Source organism: Arvicola amphibius, chromosome 10 (genome assembly GCF_903992535.2).
Source record: "Arvicola amphibius chromosome 10, mArvAmp1.2, whole genome shotgun sequence".
In the NCBI taxonomy this organism is placed as follows: domain Eukaryota; kingdom Metazoa; phylum Chordata; class Mammalia; order Rodentia; family Cricetidae; genus Arvicola; species Arvicola amphibius.
The window spans coordinates 4940213-4961570 of record NC_052056.1 but is presented as its reverse complement, the minus strand read 5'-3'; positions in this window follow the sequence as shown (position 1 = coordinate 4961570).

Below are 21358 nucleotides of genomic sequence, written 5' to 3'. Positions count from 1 at the left end.
GTGTTCTCTCTTTCTGGTGTAGAATACCAGGGAAGCCAGGTGTGCTGGTCATGTTTGAACTGTGGCACTCAGAAACGGAGACAGGAGGACTGGAGCATCGTCTGGAGTTTCAGGTCAACCTGGAGATAGTGTGAGACCCTGTCTCAAATTTTCTGTGTATATATGATGCCAGGTAGGTTTACAAAGTAGCAGAGGAATGTAACAATAAAATTCCCTAATTATGGTCTCTCTCTCTCTCTCTCTCTCTCTCTCTCTCTCTCTCTCTCTCTCTCTCTCTCTCTCTCTCTTTTAAAACACCCTGAATGTATGGATTCAGAGAAACAGAAGTCAGATAAGTCAGGCAAATGGAGCTAAAGGAACATTGAGATTCCCAAACTGCAGCCTCTGCTCAGTGCTTTCAGAGGCTGTCCAGCTATAACCAGCCCCCTCCTCCTCGGAAGGCAGAGCCTGTCTAGAAGGTCAGAGTCACCCAGACACTGTCTCCAGGGTGCACACAAGGTAAGGACAGTTCCTGGGTACAAATTGATAAGGTGTTTTCTTGAACTCTTTGTAATAAGCTTTGTATATTCAAAGGGACCAAAGATGGAACAATGTAGGTTGGTGGCGATGAACAGGGACCCAGGCTTTCTGTCCTACTAGAGACTTGGTTCTGTCCATGCTGTGGGCTGTACCCATCCCTCCATCTCCAGGATCCAGAATCTCCAGTGCCTCAGACAAGCTCTTCACAGTGCTCACCAAGTTTTATTGGGGGTCCTAATCTGATATGACTGGATACTTTTAAAAGGGGGTGCTCAGACACAGACCCTCTGACCATGTAAAGATTAAGGGAGATGGTTACAATAATATGTCTACAAGCCAAACCCTGCGTGAGACTGCCAGCTGCACCAGATTCCAAGAGTCAAGCCTGGAACAGGTTCCTCCTCCCAGCCCTCTAGAGGAACCGGTGCAGCTGAAATCCGGACTGACAGTGTGTGTGTGTGTGTGTGTGTGTGTGTGTGTGTCTGTGTGAGTTTGTGTGTGTTTGTGAGTTTGTGTGTGTGTGCTTGTATCTATATTTGTGTGCTTGTGTGTGTGTGTGCTTGTATCTATATTTGTGTGCTTGTATATGTGAGTTTGTGTGTGTATACATTTGTATGTGTGTTTGTGAATTTGCATGATTGTATGTGTGTTGTGAGCTTGTGTGTATGTGTATATTTGACATAGTGTTTTCTGTATGACAGGCTAGCATCAAGCTTGCTATACAACTGAGCTTGATCTGAACTCCTGATTTTCCTGCCTCCATCTCCCAAGTGCTAGGATTACAGGTGTGTGCCACCACACCTGGTTCTGAGCTTAGACTTACGCCTCCAGTCATAAGAGAAAAATTTCTGATGCTCAAGCCACTCTGTTAGTGACAATTTCTTAGAGCATTTGCAGCACAGTGAGACAGCTGGTCACCAAGTATCTTTCCCTTCCTGCCCTTGTCCATTCCTGGAGGACGATAATCACAGTGTCTACCATACAAGGTTGCTAACTAAGATTCAATAAAAGAATCCCCAGTTGGTAATGTACTTGCCCTGCAGGCATAAGGACCCACGACAAAAATCTGGGTGTGGTGGCACGTGTGTGTACCCCAGGACAGAGGAGGCAGAGCCAGGAGTTTGCTGCTACCTTAGCTTAGTGAGCTCCAGGCCAATGGCAGACCCTGCCTTTACTAAACAAGCTACGTGGCTCTTGAGAAACACCTGAGACTGACCACTGGTCCACACACATGTGCGCACACATATAAATGATGATAAAGAACCCATATGAGCAACTATTGCAAGTGGAAGTTAACGCAAAGAAAGAGGTACATAAATATTTGTTAAATGAAACCTTGAAAGGCAGCATCCACATGAGTCAGTCTATGAATCATTCGTGACTTTGACTCTCCAGCCGCGTGGCAGGAGAGGAGAAATAAGCAATCCTTAAAAAAGCCAGTGTCATTACTATCCCAAGCCCTGCCTGAACTCTAATTGTATCTAAATTGTTTCCTTTGTTCCTCTCTCAATAGCACGATGTGGCAGTAGCCAGGGCCTTTGGCTTTCTAATCAATTATTAATCTAGGAGTTAATAATTCATGTTAATTGGTGCTATAAGCACTTTTCTCTGGCAAATGTGAGCAAAGGTCACAACTTTTCACAGCAAAGGCGAAACATTCTCTAAGTTTCTTTTTCCATGGCCCATTGTGGAAACACTAAGCTACAGAAGACAAAATTTAACCAGAGCTGAGAAAGCAAGACAACGCCACAGCTGAAAGACTAGACTTGCCCCCTCACTCGGGGACCAACCCAGTTCCGCAGCCTGCTGGACAAGGAGAGTTCGCCAGGGGACCGGAACTTCAGCCCCGAGGGAGCTGTCCCTGCGCAGCCACGCACACTCGTCCAGGTTTGTGGACCTCTGACGAGAGGACAAAAATATATTTCTTCAGGAAATAAAAGGAGGCACCTGAGAGGCTGGCATTCTCGTGGGATTTTCATACAGGACGCTTTTTCTAAATTGTAAGACTAGACGAGGCGACATGTTCCTTACCGGGACAGCCACCGAAGGCAGTCTAAGGGAAACCTCACCACCGTGGCGTGCTTTGGATCTCATGAATGCACGCTCGCTCTCTGTTTTATTTCTAGGAAGAATGTGAAGTGATTCCTCATTGCCACAGAAGGCAGACAATAAATATCTTCTTATTTCAACCACCCTGGACTCCCTTCCCAGCCCACTCCTTTGCCCTGGGCCTGCGAGGCAGCCGCACAGGCCCGGGCACTGTGGGTACTTGATCCCTTTTGAGCCTTGATAATTGTTTGAAAGGTTCGTATCAAATCCCAGAGCGGTGTGATGAAACAGCTCATTCCCATTTGGAGGATGAAGCTATTCCTGGTAGCTTTTTACAGCCCTGGTTAAAAGATAGACGTGAGCTATGCGGAGAGTGGGTGCTGGAGGCTCGGGATGAGGCGGAGTGGAAACCGCAGCGGCAGCAGCGCCAGGGCCGGGAGGCCAAGCCTCCGACTCCTGTTTTTCTAAGGGAAATGTGAGCAACATATGCTTTTCATTGCACCCCTTTTGTCCATTTACATATTGGGGGGGGGCTGCGTGTTTGGCAATAGGTCCTATTTTTAGGAGTCCTTGAAAACCTGCCTTTGAAACTGTTTTCCTTCTGGCGCATATGTATGTTTTAAGCGGTATGAAAGCACAAAGCTAAGAAAGGAAAAGAGAAACGTGTACAGAAATGGATGATTTTTGCAGCCCGACGTCGCACAATAAGAAAGCAATCATTCAGCTGCAACTTTAAAAATGGATCCGTGCCCGAATTTTCCGACTATTTCCTCCTAAAAGACCATTTCTTTACAGAACTAAGCTAATATAAAAAGACAGGCTGTCCCTGTGCCAGCACTGAACAAGCAAAGTAGACAGACGCTGTATTTAGGAAAGGAATGTAGCAAGATAATGCCTGTTCTGTCTCCTGCAGCCTCTCGGGCAGAGGCCAAAGAAGATAACACGTGCCCACTGCATGCCCACTGCATGCCCACTGAATGGCCCTGCATGCCCACCACACGCCAACGCATGCCCACTGCATGTCTACCACATACCTACTGCATGTCAACCACATGCTCACAGCATGTCTACCATATGCCTACTGCATGCCCACCGTATGCCCACCACATGCTCACTGCATGCACACCACATTCTCACTGCATGTCTACCACATGCCCACCGCATGCCAACCACATGCTCACTGCATGTCCACTGCATGGCCACCACATGCCCACCACATGTCCACTGCATGCCCACCTGTAGAAGGAGTGGCAGGCTGCATTCCTGCCCAGCTCCCGCCCAGCTAGTTTTACACCCGAAATAATTACACGGAAACTGTATTCATTTAAACATTGTCTCGCCCATTAGTCTTAGCCTCTTATTGGCTAATTCTCATATCGTGCTTTAATCCATTTCTAATAATTTGTGTAGCACCACGAGGTGGTATCTTACCAGGAAGATTCTTAACCTGCGTCCATCTTGGAGAGGAGAGCTATGGCGTCTGCCTGAGGTGTCTGTCTGACTCTACTTTTTTTCCCCACAATTCTGTTCTGTCTACTCTGCCTACCTAATTTTCTGCCCTATTAAAGGGCCAAGGCAGTTTCTTTATTAACCAATGAAAGTAACACATAGACAGATAAACCTCCTCCATCACCCACCACATGATCACTGAATGTCTACCACATGCCCACTGCATGCCAACTGCATGCGCACTGTATGCCCACCACATGCTCACTGCGTGTCTACCACATGCCCACACACATGCATTTTTCCCACTTAGCCATCTCTCCAGACCACACCACTAATTAATCTTGAGGGGAAAAAAGTTAATGCATATCCTGTAATCTTGATTGCAATACACACACACACACACACACACACACACACACACACACAACTACCTGAGGCCTAATTCTTTGCCTCTTCTTTGCAGGGGACCCAAGCAACCCTGAGAACCATGTTAGTTCCCTCACGTCATTTGATAGCAGATCCTGCTGAAAGGGTCACATGAGATCACCTAGGCTGTCTCACAGTCCCTGTCACTTCCTCTCCAATGTCAACACTTAAACGACATCTCGTGCCATTTTCTCCCCTTTAATCCGTGGTGAATAATGCCTTCTACTGGTGCTCCATGACTGTTTAAAAACCATCCTTACCTCTCTACTGCCAACACTACGAACCTGCGGGGAGGACTGGGCTGGACAGATGGATTTAGAACAAACCAGAATCTCAGTTCCCGGTGCTCCAGTTTTTTTCTGCTCTCTGCCTGAATACAGACACTGAAGGCTGGTGCTGTTTTCTGGTAGATTCCATACAGTAGAGTTGTTTGGATAACAGCTGGAGCTAAGTTATGTTCCTAAGGAGCACATGGTGTTGGTGAATGTCTGGCTTTGGCTGTATTTTTGTCGGTCAACACTGGTAGCGCCCAGATGGGAAACCTTCCTGTCACCTAGACTGGATTTAGACTTACCATGAAACATATCTCTGGGTGTGTCTATGATGTGTTTTCTGAAAGGTTTAAGTGACCAGGGAAGATCCGCCATGAATGTGGGCTGGGGTCCCAGTCCACATGGAAAGGAGAAGGTGAGCTGAGCACCTGCACAGGGCTCCATCTGCTTCCTGACTGCAGGTGCACTGTGGGGTGCCACCCTGTGTTTCTGCTGCCATGTCTTCCCCATTGTGACAGACTGTAGCTCAGTCACCATACGACCTTCCTGCCTGGAGTAGCTTCAGTCAGGTATTTAGTCATGGCAACCGGAAAGTAACTGACACATGACACAACCAGACTGCGTACAGACTACCAAAAGCCCCAGCCTATGCTCTCTGCTCCAACAGAAAGCTCATACTCGCATCTCCGCCTGCTCAGATGTTACAGCGGCGGTGATATCTTCTGTCTCCACGTCTTGCTCAGTTTGAGCTGTCTAACCCAATATTATGGACTTGAACCACAGACATTTCTTTTCTTGTAGCTCTGTGGGCTGAGATCCAAGGAGATATTCCAGCAGGGTTTGATTCTTGGTGAGGGCTCTTTGCCTGAGGTGTGAAGTTTCAGTCTCTTGTTGTGCCTTTGTGTGTTCTTTATTCAGGATACACCCATAAAGGGGCTCTCCTTTCCTCCTCCTCCCCATAAAGACACCAACCATCACCTCAGGATCCCATTTCACTGAGCTCAAAAGCCTCCTGACAGTCTGCAGAAAGTCACGCTGGGACTTGGGGCTTCAATGTATAGTTTGGGGAGAAATTCAACATAGTCTGTAGCAGGCTATATTCCAAATGACTCCAAAGAATAAAACACACTTCCTACACACAATAGGAGAAGGATTACACTGGCTTGACTGCTCCACAAATAAGTTTGCCAGGCATTTTAGTATAGACTTTATTACTTGCGACATATTTAATAGAATGGTACAATGGTACATTATTGCTGTTTGATGACGAAAAATGCAAACATGTTGTAGGTATTTTAAGTTATAAAACATGAAATTAGTCCTCCGTAACCAATTTTTACCTAAAATGTCAATTTTTATAATAATACATACAAGTATCATTGTGGATCAGCATGTGAATAAATTGTAATTTAATTTGTATTTACTTTTAAGTGTAGAGTTTGCTCTAAAGTCCTAATGGGAAAGGTCAAAGTTGTCGTGATTACCTAAACACTAGACGTCACTTCATGAGACTAGGTGGTTTTGTTACTACCACCAATCTGAGTCACCGCAGGAAACTGATGGGCTGATAAAGGCCCACCGCACCTGCCATTGAAGGAACCACACCTTTTCCTCTTTGGTGAATTATCCAGGTTGAAAACAGGGAGCTGCTGCTCTGGAAACGAATGGCTGCCATCAGGCATCGTGTTTCATGATTTATGTTGCTGTTGTTAGCTCGGGACTCTGCCTGGCATATATACAGAATGCCTGCGATGTTTTAGAGATGTTAAGCATTGGAAGGTGGCTACTCTCCAGGGGCTTCTAGGACCACTTAAAGGCTCATCTCTAACACCACTAACCTCTAACCTCACTTATATTGTGCATTAAGGAAAATATGGACCTGCATTCCAGGTACCAATTTCATGTCACGTTGGTTATACAATAATCTGAGAAAATTGCATAAATCACAAACAAAGGACAGTTTGTGACGTGGGATTTCCCTCTGTATGCTGTGATTACCATTGATAAATAAAGGAACTTCTTTGGGCCTATAGCAAACCTATAGGGGAAAAGAGCTAGGTAGGGAAAACTAAGCTGAATGCTGGGAGAAAGGAGGTGGAGTCAGAGAGAAGCCATGTAGCTCCACCTGAGACAGACACTGAAACTTTAGCCAGTAAGCCACAGCCACGTGGTGATACCCAGATTAATAAAAATGGGTTAAATTAATATGTAAGAGTTAGCCAATAAGAAACTAGAACTAATAGGCCAAGCAGTGATTTAATTAATACAGTTTCTGTGTGATTATTTCAGGGCTAACTGGCTGGGACCTAACTAGAGGCCCCCTGCAACAAGTTTGGTGGCTATGGTTAGCTGAGTCTATATCAGGTCTGACTTCCACAAGAGATTGGAGATGCTGAGAACTGATAGGCAAAGAAATGACAAAGGGGATGTCTCCTCAGCTGATGATGCTTTGAACTCCAGAGTGGAGCCACCTTAGGAAACAGCCACACTGGAGTGCAGGCAAATACCCAAAGTCTGCCAGTCTTGAGGGCTGAATACACCTATAAATAGCAACAGGGATCCCAGGATGTGCTGTTCCTTTCTGAATAAATGAGTAAATGAACTATAAGACAAGCTCTCAGCCACACTGGGCTCAACAGGGTTAAACTCTGTGGCGAAGGAACTTGGATTCTCTGCACTTTAGGGAGGCTGAGCATGTTCAACCCTAGCTCCCTGTCCCAGCATGGCCTCTCCACCCATATCCATAAGCAAATGTCAAAGACACCCTTTTCACCAAGACCCAGATTCTATCCTGTCTCCAGAGGATATATAATTCTAGAATTCTCTTATTTTTTTTTTCAGAGCATTCACCATGATCAAGGTTCAAACACCAGTGTGACTATTATTACTCTATAATCTTGGTGTCCAAATTGGCCTCTTAAGGAGGCAGATGTTCAATTCCTAGGAATTAGAACCCTAACTCAAGTAAAACAAAGCACAAGATGGATTCAATGCATTGGGACAGAAGGACAGAGAGGAAAGCTGAGGCCATATGTGGCTAATATTGCAATGAATTTATGGGGCCATGATCTGCTGCAGCAATGGAATACCCAGATTCATTCTTGAAGTCCCAGAATCTCATAATTCTGGGAAGGATATTAAAAGGTATTATAAAGAAAAACAGTCACCAAACATTTAGGCTGTACAAAAACACAAAATGAAGCAAACTTTCAGAGGTACCAATGCTGCTACCTTTCAAATGGTTAACTCAAACAAAACTATAAGGGTTAAACAATGGCCTTTAACTAAAAAGAAACTGCAGACTTTAGAACATCTGGTACAGGAGCAACTAGATGCTCACCATGTTGAAGAATCAACCAGCCCTTGGAATTCTCCTGTATTTGTTGCTTAAAAAGAAATCTGAAAAATAGAGATTAGTGACAGATCTAAGAGTTGTTAATAAGGCAATTCATCCAATGGGCACTCTACAATCTGGAATTCCTTTGCCTTCCATATTACCTAAAGGATGGCCTCTTACAGTTATTGATTTAAAAGATTGTTTCTTCACTATACCTTTACAAGAAAAAGACAGAAAAATTTGCCTTCACAGTACCTACTTATAATAATTCTCAGCCTAATAAAAGATAACAATAGAGGATCCTCCCACAGGGAATGTTAAATAGCCTGACCCTGTGCCAATTATTTGTAAGTCAGCCATTGGAAATGATAAGTAAGCATTTTTTGAATCTATAATTTAGCATTACATGCTTGACATTTTGCCATCTGATTCAAATGTAAATACTTTAGAAAGAATATTTGAAGAAATAATAAAAGTTTTGCTTAAATGTGGGTTACAAATTGCTCCTGAAAACAGACAAAAAGGAGATTCTATCAATTATCTAGGTCATAAAATAGGTTTAGAGAAAATTACAAAACAAAAAGATTGATTGTAATCTCTTAATGACTTACAAAGATTGTTAGGAGACATTTCCAATCTACAGGCCACTTCTGGGACAATACCTGATCAAATAACTCATTTAAACAAAACCTTAGATGGTGACAAAGACTTAAATAGTCCCCGGGAATTAACAACTGAAGCTGAGAAAGAATTGATTTTGATTGAAGAGAAATTAGAGGAGGCATATGTGAATCATGTGGATCCAAATCTTGACTACATTTTAAACATATTGTCTTCTAGAATTTCCCATACAGGAATTTTGATGTGGAGGGAAGATATTTTCTTAGTATGGATCTTTTTACAACATAAACCAAGTAAAGAATTAAAATCTTATGTGGAAAAGTCTCTTAATTAATTATAAAAGAAAAATTGAGACTTCATCAATTAGCGGGAATAGACCTAGCAGAAGTTATAGTGCATTTTACTAATGATGAAATTAAAATATTATGGGAAGACAATAAACCCTGGCAAAGAGCATGTGCTAAATTTTTAGGAGAGATTAATAGCAACTATCCCCAAAGCGATAGAATTAACCTTATAAAGAGAGCTAATTGGATCCTTCCTCACATTATACGTGACGCAACCAAGAACTGGAGGACCTACATTCTAAACTTCTAGTCTATATTCAGGAAAGGCAGGTTACAAATCGGAAGATTTACATAAAGAGGAAGAAAGCTCTTATAATTCTGTACAAAAGACAGAATTATATGCTATTCTCATAGTTCTAAGAAATTTTAAAGAACCTCTCAATATAGTTACTGATTCACAAAATGCAAAAGGAGTTGTTTTGCACATTGAAACCTGTGGATTTATACCAGATGATACAGAATTGACTTCATAATTTATTCAGGTTCAAGATATAATTAGGAATAAGTTTTGTCCTATACACATAACTCACATCTGATCCCATTTGGGTCTGCCAGGTTCTCTAGCACAAGATAATGCAGAAATTGATCAATTATTGATTGAAAATATGTAGGCTTCAAAAGTTCATAAAAATGTCATCATGTTAATAGCAAAAGTTTAAAAAGGACTTTACTATTACCTGGCAACAAACTAAGGGGATTATAAGATGTCCTACTTCTTTTTTAAAATTTTTAATTGATTTTATTGAGTTATACATTCTTCTCTGTTCTGTTCCCTTCCTCTCTCCTCCCCTTCTACCTTCTCACATGATTCACATGCTCCCAATTTACTCAGGAGATCTTGTCTTTTTCTACTTTCCATGTAGATTAGATCCATGTAGGTCTCTCTTAGGGTCCTCATTGTTATTTAGGTTCATGGGATTGTGAATTGTAGGCTGATTTTCATTGCTTTATGCCTAAAAGCTACTAATGAGTGAGTACATATGATATTTGTCTTTCTGGGTCTGAGTTACCTCACTCAATATGATGTTTTCTAGATCCATCCATTTGCCTGCAAATCTCAAGATGTCATTTTTTGTGCTGTGTAGTACTCCATTATATAAATGTACCATATTTTACTTATCCATTCTTCAGTCAGCATAAGTTGTCATCAGTGTTTTTGATCTTGGCCATTCTTACAAGTGTAAGATGAAATCTCAGAGTTGTTTTGATTTGCATTTCTCTGATGACTAAGGATGTTGAACATTTCCTTAAGTGTCTTTCAGCCATTTTAGATTCCTCTGTTGAGAGTTCTCTGTTTAGGTCTGTACTCCATTTTTTAAAACTGGATAGTTTTTTCTTTTGACGATGACCAATTTCTTAAGTTCTTTGTATATTTTGGAAATCAGCCCTCTGTCTGATGTGGAGTTGGTGAAGATCTTTTCCCATTCTGTAGGCTGTATTTTGTTTTCTTGACTGTCCTTTGCTTTACAGAAGCTTTTTAGTTTCAGGATGTCCCATTTACTAATTGTTTCTCTCAGTGTCTGTGCTATTGGGGTTATATTTAGGAAGTGGTCTCCCATGTCACTGTGTTCAAGGGTACTTCCCACTTTCTCTTCTGTGAGCATCAGTGTGGTTGGATTTATGTTAAAGACTTTGATTTGGATTTGAGTTTTGTGCATGGTGATAGATCTGAATCTATATTCATTCTTCTACATATTGATATCCAGTTATGCCAGCACCATTTGTTGAATATGCTTTCTTTTTTCCATTTTATATTGTTTGCTTCTTTGCCAAAAATCAGGTGATCATAGGTATGTGTACTAATATCTGGACCTTGATTTGATTCCATTGGTCCACTTGTCTGTTTCTGGCCAATACCAAGCTATTTTCAGTACTGTAGGTCTATAGTTGAGTCTGAAGTCAGGGATTTTTATGCCTCCATAAGTTTCTTTACAGTACAGGATTGTTTTGGCTATCCTGGGTTTTTTGTTCTTCCATATGTGGTTGAGTATTGTTCTTTCGAGGTCTGCAAAGAATTTTGTTGGGATTTTGATGGGCATTGCATTGAATCTGTAGATTGCTTTTGGTAAGATTGCCATTTTTACTATACTAATTCTACCTACCCAAGAGCATGGAAGATCTTTTTATTTTCCGGTGTTCTCTTCAATTTCTTTCTTCAAAGAATTAAAGTTCTTGTCATACAGGTTTTCCACTTGTTTGTTTAGAGTTACTCTGAGATATTTTATGCTATTTTTAGCTATTGTGAAGTGTGATGTTTCTTTGATTTCTTTCTCAGCCCATTTATCATCTGTGTAAAAGGAGGGCTACTGATTTTTTTTTACTTAATATGGTATCCTGCTACATTACTGAAAGTGTTTATGAGTTGTAGAAGTTCCTTGGTAGAATTTTGGGGGTCGCTTATGTAAACTATCATATCATCAGCAAATAATGAGAGTTTGACTTCTTCATTCCAATTTGTATCCCCTTGGTCTCCTTTTGTTGTCTTATTGCTCTAGCTAGAACCTCAAAAACTATATTGAATAGATATGGAGAGAGTGTACAACTTTGTCTTGTACCTGATTTAGGTGGGATCACTGTGAGTTTCTCTCCATTTAGTTTGTTGTTGGCTGTTGGCTCGCTGTATATTGTTTTTATTATGTTTAGGTATGTTCCTTGTATCCCTGCTCTCTCTAAGACCTTTATCATGAAGGGATGTTGTATTTTGTTGAAGGCTTTTTCAGCATCTAATGAGATGATTGTGTGGTTTTTAATTTTCTGTTTGTTTATATGGTAGATTACATCAACCAATTTCATATGCTGAACAATCCCTGCATCTCTGGGATGAAGTAGACTTGATCATGGTGGATGATGTTTCTGATGTGTTCTTGGATTCGATTTGCCAGTATTTTATTGAGTATTTTTGCATCCATGTTCATGACTGAGATTTGTCTATAATTCTCTTTCTTAGTAATGTCTATGTGGTTTGGGTATTAGGGTACCTGAAGCCTCATAAAAAGAGTTTTGCAATGTTCCTTCTGTTTCTATTGTGTGGAACAATTTGAGGAGTATTGTATTAGTTTTTCTTTGAAAATATTGTGGAATTCTGAGGGCTTTTTTTCAGTTGGGAGACTTTTGATGACTGTTTCTATTTCTTTAGCAGTTATAGGTCTATTTAGTTTGCTTATCTGGTCTTGATTTAACTTTGGTAAGTGATATTTATCCAGAAAACTGTCTATTTCCTTTAAGTTTTCCAATTTTGTCCAGTACAGGTTTTTGAAATATGATCTAATGATTCTCTGGATTTCTTCCATGTCTGTTGTTATGTACCCCTTTTCATTTTTAATTTTGTTAATTTGGATATTCTCATTGCCTTTTGGTTAGTTTGGATAAAGGTTTGTCTGTTTTGTTGATTTTCTCGAAGAATCAACTCTTTGTCTCATTAATTCTTTGTATTGTTTTCTTTGTTTCTATTTTGATTTCAGCTCTCAATTTGATTATTTCCTGCCATCTAGTTCCCCTGGGTGAGATTGTTTCTTTTTATTCTAGAGTTTTCAAATGTTCTGTTAACTCACTGGTGTGGGATTTTTTTCAGTTTCTTTATGGAGGCATTTAATGTTATGAACTTTCCTCTCAACATTGCTTTCGTAGTGTCCCATAAATTTGGGTATTGCTGCACACCGCGCCCCTGTGTCTGCATTTGGTGCGCTTGAACCCAGTTCACGAGATTTGGGCAAAGGACAGGAGGTTAAAAAACACAAAGACTCACACAGACAGAGAGACGACAGTGACACGGGTCATCCTTGAATTCCTCAAGAATTCCCCCTTCATTGTGCTCAGGGGCAGAGTATATAGAGATAGCCATGCCCCAGTCAAACCCACCGGAAACCACTCTCCTGCCATCAGGAACTCCCAAAGGTCTCGTGTTCAGAGCAGCTGTGGGCACTCAGATCAGGGGACTACAAGAAATTCAGGATCTGGGGTCTTACTGCTCCCAACAGGGTATGTTGCGTGGTCATTTTCATTAAATTTTAGGAAGTCTTTAAATTCTTCCTTTATTTCTTCCTTGACCCATTGATGATTCAGGTGAGCATTATTTAATTTCCATGTGTTTTGGGGCTTTCTGGAATTAGTGTTGCTGTTGAATTCTAATTTTAAGCCATGGTGATCTGATAAGATACATGGTGTTATTCCAAATATTTTTGTATCTGTTGAGGTTTGCTTTGCTACCTAGTATGTGGTCAATTTTTGAGAAGGTTTCAGGGGGTGCTGAGAAGAAGGTATATTCTTTTGTGTTTAGATGGAATGTTCTATAGATGTCTGTTAAGCCCATTTGAGTCATAACATCTGTTAGTTTCCTTAGTTCTCTGTTAATTTTCTGTCTGACTGATCTGTCCAGTGCTAAGAGTGGGGTGTTGAAGTCTTCCACTATTATTGTATAGGATTTAATGTGTGGTTTAAGCTTTAAAATTGTTTCTTTAAGCCGGGCGGTGGTGGTGCACGCCTTTAATCCCAGCACTCGGGAGGCAGAGGCAGGCAGATCTCTGTGAGTTCGAGGCCAGTCTGGTCTACAAGAGCTAGTTCTAGGACAGGCTCCAAAGCCACAGAGAAACCCTGTCTTGAAAAACAAAAAAAAAAACAAAAAAACAAAAAAATCGTTTCTTTAACATATGAGGGTGCCCTTTTATTTGGGAGCATAGATGTTCAATATTGAGATTTCCTCTTGATGGATTTTTCCTGTGACTAATATGAAATGTCCTTCTTTATCCCTTTTGATTTATTTTAGTTTGAAGCCTATTTTGTTAGATATTAGGATAGCTATACCAGCTTGTTTCTAAGGCCCATTTGATTGGAAAAAATTTTCCCAACCCTTTACTCTGAGGTGATGCCTGTCTGAGTTTGAGAAGCATTTCTTGTACGCAACAGAAGGATGGAGTCTGTTTTTGTATCCAATCTGTTAACCTATGTCTTTTTATAGGTGAGTTGAGTCCATTTATATTAAGGGATATTAATGACCAGTGATTGCTATTTCCTGTTAATTTATTTTTCATTTTTGGTGATATTAATTTTTGTGTTTTTCTCTTCTTTGGGATTTGTTGTAATGAGATCATCAATTGTCTGTGTTTTTGTTGGTGTAGCTAACTTCCTTGGGTTGGAGTTTTCCTTCTAGTACCTTGTGTAGGGCTGGATTTGTGGCTAGGTATCGGTTGAATTTGGTTCTGTCATGGAATATCTTGTTTTGTCCATCTATGGTTATTGAAAGTTTTGCTGGGTATAGTAGTCTGGGCTGGCATCCATGGTCTCTTAATGTCTGCATTTTGCTTGTCCAGGACTTTCCGGCTTTCATTGTTTCCATTGAGAAGTCAGGTATAATTCTAATAGGTCTGCTTTTATATGTTACTTGGCCTTTCTTCTTTGCAGCTCTTAATATTTTTTCTTTATTCTGTATGTTTAGTGTTTTGATTATAATGTGGAAAGATGACTTTTTTCTTGATCCAGTCTATTTGGTGTTCTGTAAGCTTCTTCTATCTTTATAGGCATATCTTTCTCTAGGTGGGAAAGTTTTCGTCTATGATTTTGTTAGATTTAATATTTTCTTTATTGATGAGTCTATTTTCTCTATTGTCTCTTCAGCACTTGAGATTCTCTTTTCCATCTCTGGTATTCTGTCATTTATGTTTGCATTTGTGTTTCCAATTGTTTTCTCATGATTTCTGTTTCTATATAATTCCCTTGGTTTGGGTTTTATTATCTCTATTTCAGTTTTCAGGTCTTGAATAGTTTCTTTTATATGTTTTATTGCTTTTTCTTGGCTTACTTTTAGGGATTTGTTGATTTCCTTTATTTCCTTGAGGGAATTTTTCATTTCCTCCTTAAGGGCCTCAAACATTCTCCTAAAGTTATTTTAAGTCATTTTCTTCTGCTTCGTCTATATTTGGTTGTTAAAATCTTGTTGTTGTGGGGCCACTAGTTTTTATTGGTGTTGTGTTGCTCTTTGTGGTGTTGCATGCGTTCTTACCATGTCCACCCATTTTTTTCCTCTGATTGGTGGAGTTAGGACTGTCTGTGTCTCTGGTGATCAACCTTCTAGGTGCTAGTGAATCCAAGGCTCAAATGGTTGCTCCTCATGGTACATACAGTCAGGGCCACAGTTCCAGTCACCCTGTTGGTCACTAAATGTTCCTAGAGGTTGTCAGGATCCCCAGGGGTTTCTCTGCAATATTGGGGGTCATTCAGGCCTGCTCCCATGGAGGTCATTTGTTTGAGGCTGCTTCTGCTATGGTTGCTGCCTTGGGCCTGCTTTGGCAGAGGTCGCTGGCTCAGGCCTGTTCCAGTGGAAGTTGCTGGTTCAGACCTGCTACCTCAGAGGTCACTGATTTACACCTGGTCCTGCAGAGGCCTCTGGTTTGGGCCTGTTCCCTCAGCAGTCACTCCCTTATATCTGCTCCTGTGGAATTTCCTCCCTCAGTTCTGCTCCAGCAGAGGCCAAGCCTATTTTCATAGATGTTCCTGGCTTGGGCTCACTCCTACAGAGGTCCCAAGCTTGGGCCTGCTCCTGCGGAGGTCACTGGCTTGGGTCTGATCCTGCAGAGTTCTCTAGCTCAGGCCTACTTCCCCAGAGGTGCTGAACTCATGCTTGGACCTGCAGAGTTCTCAGGGTTCAGCCTGCTCCCTCAGCGATCACTCCCTTCTACTTGCACTGCCTCTTTCTGTAGATGTTCCTAGCTTGGGCCCTGACATGCAGAGGCCTCTGGTTCAGATCTACTCCCTTGGAGGTCCCTGACTCACACCTGGACCCACAGAGGTCTCAGGCTCTGGCCTACTCCCTCAGCAGTTGCTCCCTTGTCTGTTCTGTATATAACTAAATACCACTACCTGAAGGAAATAATCCAAGGGGAATTCAAATGAGTGAAATCTGGCAGATGGATGTGTTCCACTTTGCAGAATTTGAAAAATTAAAATATGTACACTGCATCACTGACACTTATTCAGGTTTTCATTTAGCAAATGCTTTGAGTTCGGAAAAGGCTGATTCAGTAATCATACTTATTTATTATAATATAAAGCATATTCCAGGTATCCCACACAATCCTATAAGTAAGGCAGTTATAGAAAGATCAGATTGAACTATAAACGATATGTTAAACAGAAAGGTATGAAAAATACCCCCAGAATTAGATTGCATAGTGATTTATTAACTGCTAATGAGAAAGGAACAACAGCCACAGAGAGACATTGGATAATAGAAAAAAAAATGTCTGAATTAAAACAACTTGTGTATTTCAAGGATATGTTGACCTCACAATGGAAACCAGGAGAAGTGCTATATTGGAGAAGGGGTTTTGTTATTGTTTCCACAAGAGAAGAAAAGCTATGGATACCATCAAAATTAATCAAGATATGGTTTGAAATAGAGAAACCTCCTGATAAAGAGAAATGACAGCTCATCCACAAAGGTGACAATCCTACAAGTTGTAAGGAAACCTTATAAGGGTTGGGGCAGGGGTCTGTTCTTGTCTTTGCAGGAAAACACCCATCTTCAAAAAGCCAAGAGACATTGGACATCTAGATGCCTAAAGAAGAAAAGATAGCTATCCATAAAGAATTATCAAGCAAAGAGAAGTCTGACTTACGATACCAATTTCACTACCTAAACACACATATCCCCATGCTTCTCAGTATATAGTCATGACTCACTTAAAAATCAAAGCTGGCTTTGGAGTTGGACAGTGGCTATCCTTCTCTAAATCCAAGCATGTTGTTAAAAGAAAAATTCAGAGCTTCTGTCTCATGTCAGGAACAACCCGTTATAGGACAGAAGGAAGATAAAATTTAGTGACTACTATACTACTATTACCAAAACTCTTTTTTCAAAAGATTTTACTTATCCCCATACCTATTTTTTTGGTCTCTTTGGTACTTTTCATTGAATATGCCTTATGAATAATGTTTAAGTTTTCTACAATGAACAATAAATTTTCCTGCAGTAATCTTCGAAGTTTCCAAGAAGAAGATGGGGCCCCACAATAGCGACTCCACCTGGTTGTTATGATATCATTATGATGATATCACCACTTTAGGATCAGTGTTAGGTTACAAACAGCTCAAGATAATTCTGACTTAGCTAGCTGAGATGGTGCACCTTCTTACAAAATGTTCTGGCCAGAACTTCAAATAAGAACCTCAGGAAAATCCCTACCAACTGCTCAGAGACTATCTGCAATTGTACCACACAGTAATCTTGAAATGTAACCATTATTTTAGTTTTTACAGAATCCCATAGAAATAACATTGCCGCAATGACAGCTAAAAGTAATTCTAGAAAACAATGTTCCCTCTTCCAACAAAGCTTGTCCTCAGGGCTAGGAACATTATTAGGGGTTGGCTATAAATGGTATAGGGTTGGAGGTGGAAATGAAGTAGACTTAGAGATCTCTATTGGAAAAAAAGGAATGGATGGAATAATCATGATAGTTAGTAATAGTGAGAATACTTGTGATCTATTATTTATAGATAATTTACATTGGTATAGATTCTTGTATATTGATACAAACTCAAGTTATACTTGTTATATTGAATAGGTTCCTATTTCTGTTTACAATATTTGTGCACCTATGCAAAGTTATTTTATCATATATATATGCATGCATGTTTCTCCCTCTGCTTAAGATATTTTGTATATTGATGAAATTTTAGGATATATTTATCATATTGCACTATACATTTCTACCTCTGATCAAGATGCTTATATATTGTTTACATTTTGAGGTCATTGTCCTCATTTGCTGCAGATTTGTTTAAAGATTGCTTAATTTTTTAAATATGAAGCCTTAGGCTTTAAGCTATATAGGTATTAAGAATTACAGGTCAGTAGTCATCCATGTTTATCATACTTAAAGTTAGACTAATCAGGTTCTTTAAATGCATAGAGACTGTATTCTGCATACATAGATAATCTTCAACCCCTTCAAAGAACTGTAGAATATGACATTTAAATAACTTAGAATTCTATTGACTTGAGACATGATTGTTCCTGGCAGCATCAATTTATTCCCAAGAGAATGTTGGGCACTGAAGACACTCCACTTGGAGCTTGTTTTCTTTTTGGCAAAACTGGCCTTTGGGCAAAGAACTGCCCATGCCTTGACTACTGACAAAATGCATGGTGTCTGGACTGGACAAGCAAGATACAAGAAAATAGACTGCTAAACCTTGCAAAGACAGGGTAAGATGGTTTTTCAAATTTTCCTTCCTCTGAAAAATACTATGTCAGATACTCTAAGCCTTAGCCAAAGTTGGTAGTCCCAACATTGCAAATGAGACTTTGGGTGATTGCCCAGGTGGCCAGTTGTCTCTGTCATTTCTTGTACCTTTTGGAAATTGCTTTGTTACACTTCCTTTTTATGCAAGTAATATTATCTCCCTTTTCAGGTCTTTGATGGGATTGAAGATTAGATAGTCAGAATTACTTTCCTCTCGTGGCTTAACCAAGCCATTTTTAATATAAGACTTAGACTCCTTAGGATAGGATAACTATTGAAACTTTAAGCTTATGATTCTTATTTAATGTTGTTTATGCTGGCTGTAATTCTAATTTTTATGTATGTTTTTTCCTCTTTTTCTCCCTGAACAATACTTGATATGTGTTCTTATTGTATAAAGTTTTGTATTAGGCTTAGAACTCTCTTATTTAGACAAAACAGGGAGGTGCTGTGAGAACTCCTTCAGCCAATAGCCTTTAAGATACCAGGCCACTTTGGGTGTGGTCTAATGTGCTATAAATGCAGAGGAAAAGTGTGTGTGGACCTTTTGGCTGCTGGATTCAGTTCCAGTACCCAGTACAGCAGATCACTGCTCTTTCTGTGAGATTGTTTCCTAATAAATAAATCTCTGTTATACTCCATTCCGGGTTATTGTGGAACTTTTTGTATGCACACCAGCTCATTTTCCTGCTGTTTTTCTTTGTCCCAATTCTCAGATGTATATTCCCATGAGTGACCATGGGCTCCACTCATCCAGAAAAGGAGAACAAAGTGCTGGCTCCCTAAAGGGGACATGTGTGCGAGTGTACGTGTTCCTTATCATACTTCCACTCATTTATAAATTAACTGAGAATGGAGTCAAGAAAGTCTGAAAGGTCATGGAGGAACAATTACCTAACACATATACATACACAGAGACAGAGAAAGAGAGAGAGACATGCACAAACACAGACACACAAACATAGACACACACACATAGACAAATATACATACACATACACGTAGAGAAAGACTTGCACAAACACACACACAGTCACACACACACATAGACACACACACATGCACGGGCCCCTCCCCTCCCCCCACGACCTCACACACACACACACACACACACACACACACAGACATACACACGCATGCACGGGCTCCTCCCCTCCCCCCACGACCTCACACACACACACAGACACACACACGCATGCATGGGCCCCTCCTCTCCCCTCCCCCCTCCATCTCCCATCTCTCCTTTCTCTCTATTTTTCAGATCCCACTGTCTTCAGCTCACCTCATCTCCAGCATGGATTTGATGAAGTCATGTTAACCTTGAAAGACCGTGTCTTCCCCCTTGTGGGTCCCCTCACACCCACACAACACACTTTCCTGTCACAGAATAACTAAACACATTCAGGGTCTGGTGACTGGCACACACATCAGCTGCTGGTGGTCTGAATCCAGAGCCTGTAACCCCTAGTAACACACACTGCTTCCCACCAGGTTCTAGGACCTGGACCCCTATCGTGAAATGTCTGCAAGACGGTTCTAATATACCCAGTTCCTTAGCACAGATGTCATGACCACTGCAATGGAGTCTGTATTCAGACTCCCAGGCCTCAGCTTGGTAAGGTGAACCCACACAACGATGTCAGAGCTACCCGGAGCCACTGCTCAACTTTGATGGCCGTGCCCTCCCATCCTTTGTTCTTGTCATTTGTCAACACTCCTCCCAAATGAGATGGAAAGATTAGAGTTTCAAAAATTTCTTCACAACCTGAGACGATCTCTCTCCTCTAAATCCACTGTGAATAATGGCATCCGGCTCCCAGAACAATAGGAAATGTCCTGCTTCCTTGCACACAGTTGCTGCTGGGGCAGGGCCACAGACTGGTTCTGTGGGTTTTGCTGGGACTTCCCCTGAGTTCACATCAAGAAGCTTTCTGGGTGATACACACCTGCGGTCCCAGCTACTCTGGAAGCCAAGTCAAGAGGAATCCAGAGTTTTAGGCCAGCGTGGACAGCAGAGCAAGACCCTAACTCAAAGGGAAAAAATAATAGAATTTCATTTCCCTTCTTATGAAGCAGGAAATCCATGTGCTCTTTATTAGAATGAGTAGTCATTTCCCTTATGGGCTGCTTTCTTCTCAAAGGAATCCCTAGAGCAGAAACAGGGGTGGTCCCAGGTAGGAATGGACAATGGTTATCTACTAGCCCTGAGCAACACAGCTGTATCAGTCTCCGTAAGGCTTGAGAAACACAAAGAAACAGAAAGAGGGCAGAAGGAGTGTAAGAGCCAGTAGAACTTAGGCCTGTGAGATGAGATTGTCTAGTCAAAAGACAGTCATAACAATGAGGGGGGATGGAGAGAGAGAGAGAGAGAAAGTGGGGAAGGAGAGGGAGTTGCAGCTTCAGATGCCTGAACTTGGTCTTCACAAGAACAGACCTGTGAGCAGCAAGCTTGAGAAGAAAGGACGCAGGGACCCAGCCCTGACCGAAGACTACTGGTTACTCATAGATTCAAGGAGTCATTGCCTTGCTTACGTACAGCACTGTTGACCCCACCAGGCTCTGTGGACAGTTTCCATCCAGCCCATAACAGACGGACCTGATCTAACTAAAGGGGTCACTAAAGGGGAACCAATAGTCATGGTTCTGGGAAGGGTGGAGTAGGGAGGGGAAGAGACTTTACTATGGGCTGTGAGGAGATGAGAGAGTAGAAGGGGAGAGTGACCAAAATGCATTCTATCCATGTATGAAATTGATGAAGAGTAACATCAACCAATAAAAACGTCCTGACTGCTGTAGCGGTACTAGCATTGCTGTGTATGCTAGAAACGTTAGCAAGAATCAACATTTCACCGAGACCCAGGAACGATGCTAAAGGCTTCACTCGCTATATCCCCCATGGCCTATGCACCAACAATATCATACGATATCTGAGGAGGCTAAGGCAGAGCAATAACAGCAATAAGGCTACATGGGCGCTGGGAAGTCAATGGCTTTGTTTTGATCAACGTCACTCCTATCTCAAACAGACCTAAATCCCATGGTCTACCCTGCAGATGGCCTAGGCCTAATCAAATGCTCAGCAGAAATAAACACCCCACA